The sequence below is a fragment of the Canis lupus genome, chromosome 15 (genome assembly GCF_048164855.1).
Source record: "Canis lupus baileyi chromosome 15, mCanLup2.hap1, whole genome shotgun sequence".
In the NCBI taxonomy this organism is placed as follows: domain Eukaryota; kingdom Metazoa; phylum Chordata; class Mammalia; order Carnivora; family Canidae; genus Canis; species Canis lupus.
In genome coordinates this window covers 56,647,182-56,664,663 of record NC_132852.1, presented here as the reverse complement: position 1 = coordinate 56,664,663, position 17,482 = coordinate 56,647,182, and the positions used below count along the sequence as shown (strand labels likewise).

Sequence of the window (17,482 nt, the reverse complement as noted above, 5' to 3'; positions counted from 1 at the left end):
CTGTTTAATCTCTCCCTCTCTCTTTAATAAAAGAGGTTTTCCTCAGCTATCTGGCAGGTCTAAGTTGTCTGTTTTAATTTAAGAGTAAGAAAGTAAGAATGGACTCAATAATACATGGGCTAAGACTCAAAGCATGAATTTTATTGTGAGATGAGCAGAGGCACCTAGGTGGCTCAGTTGGTTGAGCAAACGACTCTTGATCTGCTCAGGTCATGATCACAGGGTCTTGAGTTTGAGCCTCGTCTTGGGCTCTGTTCTCAGCATGGAGTCTGCTTGCCCTTCTTCTTTCTGTTCCTCCCTCTGCTTGTGCTCTCTCTCTCTCTCTTTCTCTCTCTCTCAAATAAATAAATAATCTTTATTATGAGGGGAGGAGACAAGCATTTTATTAGAAGATCAGTGATGTTGGGACATCTGAGTGGCTCAGTGGTTGAGCGTCTGTCTTTGGCTCGGGTTGTGATCCCAAGGTCCCGGGATCAAATCCTGCATCAGACTCCCTGCAGCAGGCTCCCTGCTTCCTGCAGGGAGCCTGCTTCTCCTCTGCCTATGTCTCTCCTCTCTCTGTGTCTCTCATGAATAAATAAATAAAATATTAAAAAAAAAAAGAAAGTAACCCTATGTGTTCAACATCCTTTGCCTAATCACAGATAGGAACAACCTAGCGACCACAACTAGCTAGTGTGAAGTTTATGCCACCTCTGAACCTCAGGGTTTACAGGTTTAGATCTGTAGAAGCTTCCACCCTCTCCTACCCCAATTCACAAGGTCCACAAGTTTGAAGTATGCAGTTAGGATATACTGCCACTGGGTAGTGGATCTCAGTATCATTCCTAAGGTCTCAACTATAAATTGCATATTTTGAAAGAGATTCAAAGTTTATCCACTGATGTTTCTGTTCATATTATTTATGAAAAGAAATGTTTTCCTTTAAAGTGCAAATATTTAAATGTGTCCTAAGAAGGAATACAAGTGACGTTGAATCGGTTTGATACGTAATTTCTAAGGGAAATATCCTTCTCACTAACCTTTGTTATAAAAAACAGTTTAATCCAACCCTGTTCTTTATATAAATATCATATAGAATATTCCTTCTAACACTTCTTGAATTCTAAATTTCAAAGCAATATTTTAAATATTTACCTATGACTTTTTAGCCTTCAACAACTTTTGCCTTCCAAACCTGGAAGATTTTGAAATACATCTTCATTTCTCCTAGTATTTTGTTTCTTCTGGCTGTTGTAGTCCGCTGAATTGCTAGTGATACCTGGATAAATCTTCCCACACCTCATTAGAGCAAGAGAGATCATGCCAAGAACCAAAATCTAAATCGGTCAAAAGCCATTGTGAGAATAAGTAATACTCAGCACTAAAAATAAGCAAACTATTGATACACATAACTTAGGTACATCTCAAGGACATGATTATGAGGGAAAAAAGCCACACTCAAAGGTCATCCACTGTATGATTCCATTTATATAACATTCCCCAAATGACAAAATCATAGAGATGAAAAGCAGTTCATGATTGGCAGGGAGGAGGAGGCAGGTATGACTCTACAGAGTAGCAAGAGAGAGATCTTTGTGGTAATGGAGTAGTTTTATATCTTGACTGCAGTGGTGGCTACACAAAGTTACAAATGTGATAAAATGATACAAAACTATACATACAATGGACCAATTTCAATTTCATGGTTTTGATATTGTAATAACTATGTCAGATAGAACCATTAGGGGAAACTGGGTGAAGGGTACCAGAAACACTCTGTACTATCTTTCCAATTTCCTATGAATATAAAAGAATTTCAGGGGCACTTGGTGTCTCAGTCAGTAAAGCATCTGCCTTCAGGTCAGGTCAGGATTCCAGGGTCCTGGGATCGAGCCCCACATCCACCTTGGCCTCCCTGCTCAGCAGAAAGCTGGCTTCTTCCTTTGCCCCTCTCCTTGCTCATGCTCTCTCATGTTCTCTCTCTCTCTTTCTCTCTCTGTCTCTCTCTCTCTAAGTAAATAAATATTTTAAGAAAAATAATTTCAAAATAAATTTTTAGAGAAAAATTTAAAAAGAATTAATAGGGGCACCTGGGTGGCTCAGGCAATTAAGCATCCAACTCTAACTTCTGATTCAGGTCATTATCTTAGGGTGGCAAGATCAAGCCCCATGTTGGGCTCCACACTCAGTAGGGGTCTGCTTCTCTTTCCTGCTCTCCCTTTGCCCCTCCCTCCACTCATGCATGCTCTCTCTCTCTCTCTCTCTCAAATAAATCTTTTTTTTATTTAAATAAAAAGAACAAAGAAACCAATATCTTTTAATAATCAAAACTTAGATACCTGAAATTTATACATTAGAAATTGCTTTGAAGTACACCATCAGTTGTGGGCACCTTCTGTCCTGTTGTGTCTAGAGATGAAGTGAGGCAGTAAAACTCCCAGATTCCAGGTAGCAACAAATGAGTTTTATCTCACTACATCATGTTCTACATCACCACAGTGCAATTCATTTATACAGTTTGAGGATCCATGTACCATAATTTCTATATTGAGTTTGGAATTTAGCTTGAGTCTTAATTTCTAAATTTGTGCTTCTTTTTGGCTTCAACCTATTGAAACGGCATTTTTTTTAATGCTTTAAACTTGAATGTCTGTATTCAGTAATACAGCACCTTAGAATTTTGCATTTTTTTCTTTATTACTTGTCATATAGTTTTATTACTTCTTGAAATATTGTTTTCTTTTATTGTTCTGGGCTAGAGACTGTTAAAAGGTGGCAGCAGTTGCTCAGAATAACAACAACATTTTATGGAGAAGTTTAGAACCTTTATTCCATGAAGAAAAGTCATTCTGAAGTTTTAATGGTGCCCCTATCAATCATCACAATTATGTTATTGTTTGAACCTCACTACTGGAAAACAATGTGTGATATTCCCCCAAATCAAATTTTAATGAATAACAACTTGGTATTTACTGCATTGTTATTGTATTCTGGTAGCTTTGATTTACACTTGAATCATATCAACCATATATTTAGTTGATATGAAAGGCATTCCCCAGGCTAAAAACGGACTATATTCTATTCACAAATTGATGATTTTTAAACATAAAGCTTATTTTCTCATAGTAACACTATTACTTATAGTTGATTCACAGATTAATCTACAGTCAGATTTAAACCTAGAATTGGATGTATTACAACCAGAACTGTCATGGACCTATCCACTATCATTAAAGATTTGTTGATGTTGTTCCAAAAAATCAAACAAATGCACAGTTCTTTGAGGAAGATCTATTCAAACAGAGTAAAATGTCTCATATTTCCTCATATTACGTTTTCTAACTCTCCAATTGCTTATAATCTTGCTCACATTCTGTCCAATTCTGGCCTCGTGCTGACCTCCTAAGTTCAGTGGGAGATAAGGCCTCCAGCAGGAAGTTCGGATTCCACAAAGGGCACCCTGCAGGGCAAGAAGGTCAATTTGAATCCCTTTGCACCTCATCTTCCTTGCCAGTCATCAAATCAGTAGCTCTCAATTTGAAATGCATCCTTCCCTATCTGCTCTATGATACTGTTATTGTTAGCCCTTTGAGCACTTCTCTTTCAGAGTGAACACAGCATCTGAGGATGCAGGAGGGACACTCTTCTTTGGGGTCTCTGTGTGGGTGTGAGGGTATCAGCCTGGTTCTGCCAGAGACACTGATACAGAGTGCTTCTTTGTCCATCCATCCACCTTGCAGCCTCCACATGGTGTGGCCTTTCCATGGGAACCTGAGCCCCTCTAAGAGCACCAGCACTGTAGAAGCCTCATACCCCAATTCCCTCTGCGGCCCCCACAACCCTCTGCCCCTCTTGTGCCCTATAGGTTCCTACTGAGCCTCTGGAACCCATGGCTCTGCAATCCTGCCCTACTTGCTAATCACCTGCTCGCTTCCTGCTGGGCCAAAGCTGTGAACTTCTTCTCTACTATCCAGAGGTGGAGAAGGGGACAAATAGAATGGGCAACATGAGGGAGACAGTAACCTAAAGAAGAGGTTAATCCTAAAAGTAGGGTGATGGTTGGACATATGCTAACATGCATCATTCCATTCTTCTCAACAGCAAAGAAATGACTGTACCTACCAAAAGAAAATTCAAACAAGGAGATTTCATAGGTTGAAATGAGAGAGCTCCATGGGGCTGCTAGTCAACATCTAAATAGCTTTCCTGTGAGATAATGAAGAGGTGGAGGTTTCTGTTTCAGGAGGAGAGATTGAGAGACCTTGGGAAGCTTCAAGACTCCTTGGTCTCTTGGGGATGTCCTTGGATTGACTAGACCAGATATTTGTGTGTAAATTGTATTCTGATGACCAGACTGTTTATGTATTTGGAGGGGAAGGAGGATCTATGTTTGGTCAGATCTGTTAGCTTCATTTAGCATGATTTATACTTTATCATGTTGACTATATATCCTATCCTCCAGGAAGTCCAAGTTTTTCTTTTTGTTATATCTCAGCTTGGTCTCACAGAATTAAAAAAAAAAAAAAAAAAAAAAAGGCTTCTGATGTGTCTCAGAGATTTACCATCATGCCAATTAGACAACACTGGTCAGTAATTTTTTAAAAAATCAAGGCAGAGAGTTCTAAAATGCAGATTGTCTGAAGAAGGATGGGTCTGTTTGAGAAGTCATTACCACCCATCACTAAAGGTGTCCCAAGCAGAAGTTGGACATTGGAGCTGGAAAATTACAGAAAAGCAGAAAACCATAGAGGTCTTATCAGCCCATGACTTCTAGGATTCTAAAAGCTGGGGGGAATTTGAACATTAAAATAATTACAGTTAAGTTCATTGAATTCAATTTTAGCCTATTATTCTAATATACTATTTGTGTGGCACAGATGCAGTTCCATTCTTTTCCCAAAAGGAGACAGCCTATGTCCTTCAAAGTGTAATTCTTGTGCACAAAGTTGACATTCAGAAAACGTGATCTGAGAGGCCATGCACCTCAAACTGTAAACAATAAAGGAATACTTACCCCTAAATTTTGACAGTGACCTTTAAGTATTGTTCTATTTCCTACCTGTCTAATAATATTAAGGTTTAGGTTGGAATATGGAAGCATGAATTTAGCTCTGGGGAAAATACTACTGTTTATAACCATGGGAAGAATTAAAAAGGAAGGTGGAGTTTTTTTAAGAGTTTTAAAATAATAATCCATGGGTACAATAGACTAAAAAAGTAAAAACAAACATTTTACTTCCAACATGTTTTTATTAAATTTCATGTTTTATTTTTAATAAAAAATAACTTAAACATATCCTCTTGTGACAAACTGCCATAAGCTAAACTTTCTTAGATTCGTTCAGAGTTAGACAGGAATTAGATTTAAATCATTTATACTTCTACTTATATATTTCATCAATATGTTTTTCACAGTTCACCAATGACCTACCTCAGTGTTCACAGAGCATGGCACCAGCATATGCTTGGAACATTTGATTGCTTCAAGAGAAGAAGTGATCGCAGGTTACAAAGTGAGTTTTTAATCAGCTTTCTTTTATAACACTTATCCTCTCTTGCCATTGGCCTCAGGCTTCCTGTTCTCCAAAATTCTTAGGCTTACATTTTATCTCTTTATCTGTTCAAGTGTAGCAAGCTTGTATCCAGTTCTACATGAAATTAAAATGTGTCACCACTCTCCTAGAGACATCTTATATTGCTTTTAATAATGTGTCCATCTTCTGTCATGAATAGGCAAGCACTAGTTCATCCCTCAATAGATGGTATTGATTCACTAAACCCTAAAGATTTTTGACCTTTTTAAAAAGTGATTCCCACTGCACAAGATATTTTACAAAGTGACAAGGACTTCTGTGCATTGAGATGAAATTGGTACCATTTAAATTGAGCATATTTTCTGGGGAGATTCAAAAATTGTATCGTTAACTAAGGGACATTTTGAATAATTTCAGTGTGCTTTTTCTGAAAAGGGAAATAGTGTAAAAAATGAGACTTCATGATGTAAATTGAATCTAAAATCAGCAAAGGGATTAATAACCTAAGTTGATATTGATATAAATTAGCTGTGAAGCTGAATAATGCTTTTGGGTATGAAGGAAGGATTAAACCAGAAACTAATTAGGCAATGAATGATCCAAATGACTGTGTACTTGTGATTTAGAGTCAAAAGATCCACATTCTATTCCCATGTCTGCCACCTGATGAAATTTACTTGCCTCCAAGTGCACAGTTTCTTCACAAGTGAAAGGCGGGGGCTGAATTAGATGATTGCTGAAATCTTCTCTGGATTTGGCAATCTATGATTTAGCAGGTTCACATGTCATCCAAAAATAACCTCTGGTCCAAGCTGGTTAATTTAAACAAAAGTCCTATATTCATTCATTCAATAAATATGTATTAAGCAAATGTTACATAAAAAGCATTGTAAGGTCCGTTGTAATAGATATTTGAAATTCAAAGTTTGTCGAAGGAAGTTTGAGTCTGACCTATCTGTACCTCATCCCAATAGAGGTATCCTGAAGAGCATCAAAAGGCACATACGGTTTGGAAGAGAGGTTGGAACTGGAGCTAGGGATTTGTGAGGGATCAGCATGTACTTCTCTTTTGCAATCGATGAATCATTAATACTAAAGGTGAGCACCAAGGGTCACATTTATTAAGGTAGCACATAGACCCATGGTCTCTTCTGGCCTATGGAATCTGGTGACAGATAGTACTGCCATTGATTCCTCATTCTCAGACACAAATTACTTTTCTTCTTCTCTCCTGTATCCTCCATAGCTGTCATCATTATGTCTCTCACTTGAAATGTCTTGTAGTTATTAAAATAATTTCTCAAGAGTATACACATTTCAAAGGTAATTTAGTAACCTAAAGGGATTATCTGACAACAGTGGAATGTTGGGCATCAGTGATAAGCTCTTGGAGGGATATTTCTATGAGGGGGGTATTACCAAGGCCTTAAAATTATATCATCAAGGTGAACATAAACTATGCTAATGCAAAATGCATATTCTTGAGCTTGCTTTTGCAAGCCATGGTAAATCATTCTGTTCCTAAGATTAAACTGGTAGTATCCTACTTACTTCCACTTTCAATATAGACATACCCAGGCAAATCACATATGTATTTACTAAATTGCTCAAGTACTTCCCATTTTCAGGAGGTTTTGTGTGCATGTATAGCCAAGAAATATTCTCATACTTAATGGTACTGTGAACAGATTTCTGTTATTTATATGCTCTTCATACTCAAATCAGTGTTTCATAGAGTACAATTTCTTTCACTCTATATCTTTCATTAGATCTATCTCTATCTCACTAAGCATTCAGTTAAATATGCTCAACAGAGTTTATCAGTTAAATATGCTCAACATGAGAGTAATGAATTCATTCATTCATTCATTTATTAAACCTATATAAGTTGAGGTCCTAATATATACTAAGTGCAGCTTAACTTTTTAAGAATATAAAAGTGAGTTGGGGTACCTAGGTGACTTTGTTGGTTAAACATCTAATTCTTGATTTCAGCTCAAGTCATGATCTCAGGGTCGTGAGACTGAGCCCTTTGTTGGGCTCTGTGCTGGGCATGGAGCCTGCTTGGGTTTCTCTCTCCCCTTCTGCCTCCACCTCTTCCCCCTTTTCTCTCTCCCTTCTCTCTCTTTCTCTCTCTCTCAAAAAAAAATATATGTAAAGATTTATATAAAAGTGGATATATAAAAAACAGAGTGTTTCAACTGTCAAGTGGGAAAGACAAGCAAACTGAAAGAGTTCTATCATTGCTTATAATATAAAAATTATATATATGTATATATATATAATGAAAAGTTAAATAAAACTTTAAGAGCTATAAACAGGAGATGAATTAATAATCATATATCCAATGTCCATACTGCCCAAAGCTATTTATAGAGTCAGTGGAATCTCTATCAAAATTTCAATAACATATTTCACAGAAATAGAAAAAAAATAATTCTATGAATTATGTGTAACAACAAAGTCCCCTAATAGCCAAAGCAATCCTGAGAAAGAACAAAGCGGGAGGTATCACACCTCCTGGTTTCAAATTATATTACAAAACTATTATAATCAAAATAGTATGGTATTGGCAAAAAAAAAAAAAAGACATAGATGAAAACAGATATCGGCAAACATAGACTAATGGAACAGAATTGAGAGCCCAGAAATAAACCTACACATATACAGTCAACTAATATTTGACTAGAAATCCAAGAATACTCAATGGGGAAAGGGTAGTTTCTTCAATAAATGGTGTTGAGAGAACAGGATATATTATATGCAAAAGAATGAAATTGGACCCCTATCTTAACACCAGTCAGAAAAATTAGTTTGTGGTAGATCAAGTTCTTAAATGTAAGACCTGAAACTATAAAACTTTAGAAGAAAACACAGGGAAGAGCTTCCCAACTTTGGTCTTGGCAGTGATTTTTTGAATATGAAAACAAAAACATAAGCAGCAAAAGGAAAAATCAAGTGGAACCACATCAAACTAGAAGGCTTCGGTGCAGCAATACAAACAAAACAAAAAGGCAACACAGTATAGAGAAAATATTTGCAAACCATATATCTGATAAGTGATAATATCCAAAATATGGAAGAACTCATCAACTCAATAGCAGAGAAACAAATAATTAAAAAACAGGCAAAGGATCTGAATAGATATTTCTCTAGAGAAGACATAAATGGCCAACAGGTACATGAAAAGGAGCTCAACATCACTGAACATCAGGAAAATGCAAATTACAACCCCAATGAGATGACATCTCACACCTGTTAGAATGTCTGTTATCAAAAGGCAAGAGAAAACAAGTACTGGTGATGTTATGGAACCTTTGTGCAGCATTGATGGGAATGCAAATAGGTATAGCCATTGAGAAAACCAGTATTGAAGTTCTTCAAAAAGTTAAAAATGGAACTTCCATATGATCCAGCAATCCCATTTCTGGGTATATATCCAGAAATATATAAGAAAATGAAATCACTGTCTCCAAGAGTTGTCTGCACCCATGTTCATTGCCATTATTATTCATAATAGCCAAGACATGGAAACCTAAGTGTACATCAACAATAAATAGATAAAGAAATAAGGACAATGTGATTTTATATCTCTATATAGATATAGAATAGATCAGCCTTATTATTCAGCCAAAAATAGAAAGGAAATCCTGCCATTTGCAACAATGTGGATGAATCTAAGGGCATTATGCTAAGTGAAATAAATCAAAGAAAAGACAAATATTGTATGATCTCCTTTACATGCAGAATCTTAAAAAAGCCAAACTCAGAGAAACAGATAGTAGACTGGTGCTTGCCAGGGGCTGGGGGGCAAGGGAAATGGTATTGGTCAAAGATTATAAACTTCCAATTCTAAGATTCATAAGTTCTAGGAATCTAGTATACAGAATGATGACTATAGTTAACAACACTATGTTGTATACTTGAAAATTATTAAGAAAATAGATCTTAAGTATTCTGACCATCAAAAGAAGGTAATTTGTGAGACGATGAATGTGTTAACTAATTTTCTAGTGGCAATCATTTTGCAATATATACAACGATCAAATCAGCATGTTGTACATCTTAAACTTCCAAATGGTATATGTCAATTATATATCAATAAATTTGGAAAAATACAAGACTTTTCCCATTGATTTTCATTGCAGTAAAACTTACAGTGACTTCTGATATTTACCAAATACCATATAGTCTCTCTGAAAACTGTGTAGAAGAATATCATCTAACATTAGGTGTAAAATTATGTCATATATTTTAATTTGGCCAAATAAATTAGAAAATATATTCTGGTTCATGTGAAGTTTTCTTTGAAGACTCCGACTTGAAGAATATTGCATGAAATAAAGAGAATGAGTTAAGAATCTTGCATTATGAATGGAAAATAATAATTCAATTCATAGTCAAAGACTATATTCATATTCATTATTTACAGTCAATTAAAATACCAGAGGCAACTTTCTCTAAAACTACCAGCAATAAATAGAAATATGTATGTCAAGAAATAAAAGAAGATATGGAATTAATTATATAATGACAAAAAAGTTTTTTTTAAATGTGTTACATCTTTCTCACTCTAGTGGTTTCTAGTTTGTTTTGCTACATAAACATGTATTTACATGAATGTGTTTTGTATCTTGAGTTCATATCAGTTTATAGTTTTATATCATCCTGCTATATACTCTCACTGTGAGTATACAGTATACACAGGAGAATTCTGCATATATGAATTTCTCATTATAGAAACTTTCATCTCAATAGATTTTTTTCCCCCTCTTAGTCCATAATGCTCTAAGGATTGCTTACTGGTCAATGTTGATTTTAAAAACGCTAAGTGTGGGTTTATCTTTGATCTCATGTTTGACTTTGCAAATGAAATGACTCGGATTTGGGAAGACTAGGTGTTTGTGTTGGGCTTCATGCTGAATGGTGACAGCCGTTCCAGGCTCTCAGAAATAGCAGAGACAGATCTACAGCTTCACTCATAGCCTGTTCTTCATGGTGAGCAAAGTACATATGTATCAGTAGATTACTAAAGAGACTATAAAAATTGTTAAAATATAACTCAATAGGAGTTGAAACTTTCAGGCAATTGAAATATTAGTCTTCAGATCAAGAGAGGTTTTATTACTGATGTGTTGGAGCAGATCTCTCTGATGAACAAAACTGACACACTTGGGCACTATACCCCTTACAGGAAATGGAAAACTATTTATAATTGCCTCAGTGGAGTTTATGAGAACTGAACCTGTCCGGCTGAACTCTTTCTCAACACCGTCCATCCTTAGTTACAGCTATCCATTATATATTTTGTAAGTGTAATTATTCTCATAGGCCCATTTGGAGGTTGCATGATATTGGCCTTATTTTCTCTGGCACATTTGTATGTGATCAAAGATAAACCCACACTTAGTATTTTTAAAATCAACATTGACCAATAAGCAACTCTTTCTTTTTTACCAGATTGCAAGTGGTAAGACAGTGCAGTCTCTCTATTAAAATGAGATTTCTTTGCTTCATAATTTAAATTCCCAATAACAAATACGATGCAACAATGGATCCTCCTTCTATAATTTTGTTACTTCATGCTCTTTCTTCATAACCCTCATCAGAACCTGAAAACCATTGGAAAAATGCTAAAGTTGGTAAAACTGCATTTTTACACTTGAATTTCCACAACAAACTCAAGATTCTCTCACCCCTAAAAACCTAATAAATTGATATAAGCCCAGATAAATTAACCTGTGTATAACCTACTCTGCTTGCAAAGGATTCTAGAAGCAAATAACCCATAAGCAATGCTACATTTTTCTGGATTATTCGAGATGTTACATTAATTCCTTTGGGCTCTATTTTTTTAATCTCCAAAATGGAGAAAACAAATTAGCCTCATGTGGTTTTTGTAGGCTTAAACAAGAGAATTAAAGAGGGACAAACTGTACATGAACTAAGTGATTCTCTGCCTGGTTGTACAGCAGAGTCTTCTGGAAAACTTTAAAATTCATAGAATATATTCTCAGAGATTCTAATTAAATAGATCTGGCTTGGAGCCCAGGGATCTGTGTTCTTAACCTCATACCAGAGGTTCTGATGGGTAATGGTAACCAATTAGCTTAATAAAAGTTACCTTTATTGCTTTCTAGGATCCAAGTTTCCATATATTCCTTGTCGCTGTCCTGGGTGCTGCTGGAAGTAAATCAGTCTGATCCTAGGTTTAAGCTGGTTCACCCCTATAAGCCTTCACTTTCTTACTTGTATTTTTTCACTTACTGTCTCGTATCCTTTTTACTTTTCCTCCTGAGCCTTGAGTTCCTGGAGCTTCAGGAAACATTAGGACACCAGCCCTTGCAGCCTACATGGTTGTCTGTTTGCTACCCTCTGTTGTATTACCATTGCAGCTGGCTTGAAAGCCTTGACCTCAATTGAACATTTCTAGAACACTTTGTGGCAAAATTGATCCAGACCCTGCTCTGGCATAGCCAACAGTTTTGCCAAAATTGTGCCATGAATTATTGTGGTTGATATCATAATTTTTAATTTTGTATTGCTCTTCTCAGAAAATATTTAACACATTTCAGTATAATTTTTTAAACCTCTTCCTTGTTCCTGAACAGCCTTTAAACTTCAGGACTTCAGGAAGTGGTAATATATCAGCTACATTAGTTATGGCCGCATATAACAAGAACCCCAAAATAAGAACAGCCTAGATACTACAGATTATTTCTCCTTTGTATAAGAGACATCCAGAAATGGGCATAACAGAGCTGATATGGCAGCTCCATTGTAAAAAAAAAAAAAAAAGGGCATAGGGTTTGTGAACCTGTTATACTATCCTAGCAGGTGGCTTTTATTTATAAGATTATCTCATCCTATAGTATTGTTGGAGTTCCAGTGTTTGCATAAGCATTTCTGTTACCCAGTAAGGAGGGGAAAGCAAAATAGAGATTTCTCCCAGTTCTTTTTAGGTGTCCTCAAGGAAGTCCCAAGAGTTCCACATTGCTATAAGTCTACGATGCTGCAGGAGAAGTAGGGCAGTGTGGTCATCTAGCTGGGTACATTGCCATCCAGAATAAAACTGGAATTATTTTACTAAGGAGACAGGGATAACAGATACTAGGGAGCAAACTGCAGTCTTTGCCACAGGGTGATCAATAAAATAAATACTGCTAATGATCCCATCACAGTGAGATTTCCAACCCAGCTACTTAGTGTATTCTCTTTCATGTAATGTCTGGCCAATAAAACTGGTTGTGGAGAACGTAGCTGGGGGAGTATTGATGATGGCTTTCTCTGATTCCTTATCCAAGAAGTTGTTGAAAATACAACCAGGGAGACGGGAAACATAGGTCTCAACAGTAATTGCTGTTACTTTCTGACCACTTCCTTTGTGTCAGGAGAATTACATGTGCTCCATTATTGAGTCCTTACAACAAAACCAAGGGATTATCATTCCCATTGTACAGATGAAGAAACTGAAACTTAGAGAAGGTTAAGTAACCCAGGCTGTGCCCTTTACTCCAAGTCTGCACTGCTGTTGCTTGAAACAACTATTGCATGGCCTGTTTTAGGGTTGGGAGTCATTATGAAGCTGAAAGGTAACTGCAAGTTTATAAGCTAAGAAATATTAACAGATGCCTACTAGGGGATTCACATTGGAATGTGGGCATAGAGGGGACGTATCATCACATAATCACCACTTTTCAGAGCAGCATTTTCACAGTGTGCCCTTCAACTGGATATTAAATGTTATTTGATTTTTTAAAAAAAAGCTACGGTGAAATAAGTTTGAGAAATATTGGGTAAAATCAAGTTAACCTGGAGTTTTCAAAGTACAGAAGAGTTCACAGCTTTAAACATGCCAGTGTGCTTTCTCCATGTGTTCATTTTATGCCTTCTACTCTTGTCAATATGCACATAAGAAGTAATATCATAGGTAGAACTTCTTCCTAGCATTGTGCCATTTTTTCCATTTGGCTAAAGCGTTTTTCCTTTCTTCACCCTGTCTTTTCCTAGATCCCATCTAGGAATTATATCTAATTTTTTCTTAATCTTCTGTTGTAAACACAAGATCATAAAATAGTCATTTCTCTGTTAGTTTTCCCACTCAGAAACATGGGCATCCCTTGAGGTCAATACATATAGATCAAACTCATTTTGTGATAACTATGTGATATCACATATAATTTACCAATGACATTCAAAATAACAAACAATTGGTAAATGTCAATTGTATCTCAGTAAAACTGGAAAAAATTGTTTTTGTTTTTTCTGGACATTGATCAGTTAGAATGGTCTTCTAAAAAATAAAGAAAAAAAAGAAAAAAGAAAAGAAAAAAAAAAAAAAAACCCTGGTTTATTCCAATTGATTCTCAAACCTGCTGAGCAATTTCTAAACCATTTCTGTATGAGTTAATGTTAATGTTTCTTGGGTTTTTGTCACCACAAAAATAATTCAATAAATTTTATTGTAAGGTAATATTCTTATATCCTTTTACAGAATAAAATTGCAATTATCTACTAATTAGCATTTAAAATCAGTGTCTTTATTTCTATAAGAAATGGTCACCAAAAAATGGGATTGCTATTTCAAAGGGTACATGTATTTTTTAATTACTAATTTTTATTGTTATTACCTGAGAGACTCCAACTACCAGTGACATGAGAGTGCCTGTTGCCCACCTTTTTGACGGCATGAATTTTCATCACATCCTATTTTTTGATAATCTAATGGGCAAAAAGTAGAATTTGTATTTTCTAATTGCATATTACTGCTAAAATGGAGGATAAACATCTTTTCACTAATTTACTGGCACTTGGATTTCCTCTTGGCTGAGTTGCCTATTTATATACTTTGCCTCTTTTGTATTACTTATTTCTCTTTTTCTTGTCAGTACATAGCTTTTGCATATTGGGGCACCTGGGTGGCTCAGTAATTGAACATCCAACTCTTGATTTCAACTCAGATCATGATCCCAGTGTCCTGGGATTGAGCCCTCCATTGGGCTCTGTGTTCTGCAGGGAGTTCTGCTTGAGGATTCTCTCCCTCTCTTGTCCCTACCCTGTCTCTCAATAAGTAAATAAATATATATTTTTTAAATTCTGCATCTTAACCTTAATCTGACATAAATACTGGACATGGTTCCCCCACACTATTGCTTTTCATTTAACATACTTTCTTTGGATTTACACAAATTTTAATCATTGTGCAGTCAAATTTGCCTCTTGTTTTAAAGATTCCATGAGATCCCTGGGTGGCTCAGCGGTTTAGCGCCTGCCTTCAGACCAGGGCGTGATCCTGGAGACCAGGGATCGAGTCCTATGTCAGGCTCCCTGCATGGAGCCTGCTTCTCCCTCTGCCTGTGTCTCTGCCTCTCTCTCTCTCTCTCTCTTTCTGTATCTCTCATGAATAAATAAGTAAAATCTTTAAAAAATAAAAATTAAATAAAGATTCCAGAATTGCATTCTTGCTTTAAACAGTATCCTTCACTCCACAATTTTTCAGTGTCTATGTTTTCTTCTAGACTTTTTGTTTCATTTTAACATTATTATCCATGCTACATTCTATTTTCTGCATACTGTGAGGTAGGAGTCTATGCTTCTGTTCTTCCACATGAAGAGCCATCTTTGTCAGCACCACTTATGAAATAAGTCACCCTCTTCAATTACTGAATTAAAGTAACACATTTGTCACATATTACATGTCTGTATATACTAGATATATTTCTGGATGTTGTTTTTTCTACTACTTTATTTAGCTATTGCTTTTCTATTATCATACTTCTTTATTACTCTGATTCTGTAGATAGTTTCAGTATCTGATAACCCAAGAACTCTTTCACTATGTGATTCTTTCGTAACTTTGGGAGCTATTCTCCAATATTTATTTGTCCATTAGAATTTTAGATTTGGTATTCTGTCTCAAAAATAAAAACACATGAAGTGGCACTTTGTTAAATGCATATATTTGGGGATACAAAATAATTTTTTTACATTCTGGAACATAGCATGAGTTGAGCATTGTTCAGATCATTTTATATTTCTTAATACAATGTATAGATATTTTTTGTATAGAGCTACAAAGCAATCTAAGTTTATTCCAAAGTATTTTACAATTTTGTTATTGTTTGATTTTTTTTTTCATTTTCCATACAAACGAATTATTTCCAGTACAGATAAAACCTAATGAATTTTGTAAGGCTATTTTTTATTCAGCTAGCTTACCACCTTCTTATATTAATCTTACTAGATTTATTCCAGGGTGTATATTCATAATAAGTCAAAAGACAAAACAATCCAGGAGAAAAAAATATTTATAACAAAATGACAGATTAAAAATATATTTCTTGGGATCCCTGGGTGGCGCAGCGGTTTAGCGTCTGCCTTTGGCCCAGGGCGCGATCCTGGAGACCCGGGATCGAATCCCACGTCGGGCTCCCGGTGCATGGAGCCTGCTTCTCCCTCTGCCTGTATCTCTGCCTCTCTCTCTCTGTGTGTGACTGTCATAAATAAATCAAAAAGAGATTAAAAAATAAAATAAAATAAAAAATAAAAATATATTTCTTAACACATTAAAAAAAAAAAATAAAACCTGACAAACCAATAAGGAAAAAAATGTGATAGAAAATCTTATAAAGAATATGAAAAGGTAACTGATATAAAAGGCAAATACAAAGAATAACAGAAATGGCCTGTAAACATTTGAAAAGATGTTAAAACTCAGGACATTAAAGAAATGCAAATTAAAATGAACTACTATCACACTGGTAAACATTTCACAGGTTGCCACTGCATAGTTTTAAAGTGGCAATAACACTGAGAGACTCCTTAGCCATTCTTAATGGCAGTTTCAATTTAAATTGAACTTATGTCAATTGGTACCTACCTATTTGCTTGCCATTAGCTCCACCAGAATGTGAACATTCCAAAAGGACAGGGTTAATCACAAGATGAAAGACAGAGACAGGAAGGAGATTGTATCATGGAAGAAGAGAGTCTATTCTCTTTTCAGTTGCTAATGTCTGGAAGGACCTGCAGGGCAACTCATTACCAGAAGAACAAACAGCTTTGCTATTAGATAATCATGAGAGCACAGAGTAATGAGAATGTGCAGGTATCTTCTTTAGCCCATACAGATGCACCTCTGCTGCCTACGTGTTGTTTACTTCCCTCAAATCATTTCTCTTCTCTCCTTTCATGTTCCTTGAGTCTTTTCTACTATTTCCCCTTGACCCCAGGACTCAAGGCTGCATTTGGAGGAGTTATGTGAGGGACTCTGCTGCTGAATCTATTCAGTGAATCACTGGATAGAATCAGATATTCAGATTCTTAAGAGTAGAATATCTATCTATCTATCTATGAGACATTAAATTATTATTGACAGCCTTTCACAGCATAAATCAACTACATTTATTCTACTACAAAATGTTGCATATTTATTCCAAGGCGCTCCTCACTTCAGAAATGAATGCGAAGCAGGAGAGAAGTAGAAAGTAAACTTTGACACATAATACTCTGTGAAATATAGTAAAATATGTTAGAGACAAGAATCTTGTTGATCTTCTCTGGCTGTTTCTATATATCTCAGCTTTAAAAAATCTTATAGAATCCAGAAAGCTCAATCATATTCTTCCATTTAGTAACTGAGCCAGGTATTGACCAAAGAAAATCTGGAAATCACTAGAATGAGAATGTCTTGGACATTCTAGGATCTAGGTTGTTGCTTAGATCAACAGAGGACAAGAATGGAAAACACCTATGTGGGGTTTTTTTCGCCTCTCGTGTATATAAAATGCACTCACCTTTCAACTCACTATGGCCATTTGATTTATTTCCTGGATTTTGTGCCTTACCAGAACCCATCATTCAGGTTCAGGCCAGCACTTCTATGTAATGAATGACTGGAGCTTTTTATTCTTTTAAAGCCATTTTTTCTATGCCCTGTCTACATACCCAAGAACATAATAATTCAG

At 35.8% G+C, this 17,482-nt stretch overlaps 1 long non-coding RNA gene across 1 annotated transcript in view; it reads left to right on the top strand.

The window, feature by feature from the left end:
- Positions 1-17,482, top strand: part of LOC140605304 (uncharacterized) — a 101,616-nt gene that overhangs the window by 2,332 nt on the left and 81,802 nt on the right. Inside the window, exon 2 of the long non-coding RNA XR_012008007.1 lies at positions 5,398-5,495. This is a non-coding gene — a long non-coding RNA (uncharacterized lncRNA). The remainder of the gene's footprint in view (positions 1-5,397; positions 5,496-17,482) is intronic.